The following is an 808-nucleotide window of genomic DNA, read 5'->3' on the forward strand; positions in this document are numbered from 1 at the left end:
TACCAGAAGCAACAACAAAATACACGCAAATGTTGTTTTTGCTCTACCGATACTACCTGTTTAATGTGCCTTGGGTGGCAGTATCGAAGATTTGTCGATCTCAGTAATTAAAAAAAACCTTGTATATCTAAGTTTTTTTTTGTTATAAAGAAATGTGCGTAAGGGCTCGATATGTTCGTGCATAAAAATTCTTTAATATAGAAAGGCCCTAACTCATATAGTCGCTGATATGGAAAAAAAACCGTAACTGCCTAAAATTTTTTATTGCTTAAGCCTTAAGCTTAGTATCCAGCTCTTAAGAAAACGGTCAAGAAAAAATTGCCATTATTTCGCGTGTGTGTTCAAGAAATTTTGACATTTTTTATACCTCACAGCCTGTTGCCTCACTCTTTCCTCAAGAAATAATGGAACGGGCATATATTTCTGTTGCAAACCTGGGTTGCCTTGTGCTCTTTTTTCTCAAAAAACTTTAGAAAACCGTAGTAGAAAGCGTACTAAATTTCTGAAGAACTGCGTACTGCCTTAAGGAAATTTGACTCAAGAAAATTTCTTAGCCATTTCTTGTACTTCATTTTATATGGAGTTTTTGCTTTTCTTAAGAGCTGGATACTAAGCTTTAGAATGCAATCAAAAGGGAATTCTGAATTTTACTTAATTATGGTTTTTTGTATTTCAGCGACCATATGAGTTAGGGTCTTTCTATATTAAGGTATGTGAACTGGCATGCGCGTAAGACTGTTTTCTCTGTTTGTACCGTAAACAATTCCGCAAGCGCACGAATTTGCAAATACTTCGGCAAAAAATAAAA

This window comes from Rhagoletis pomonella, unplaced genomic scaffold, assembly GCF_013731165.1.
Source record: "Rhagoletis pomonella isolate Grant_MI unplaced genomic scaffold, Rhpom_1.0 Rhpom_scaffold_00008, whole genome shotgun sequence".
NCBI lineage: Eukaryota > Metazoa > Arthropoda > Insecta > Diptera > Tephritidae > Rhagoletis > Rhagoletis pomonella.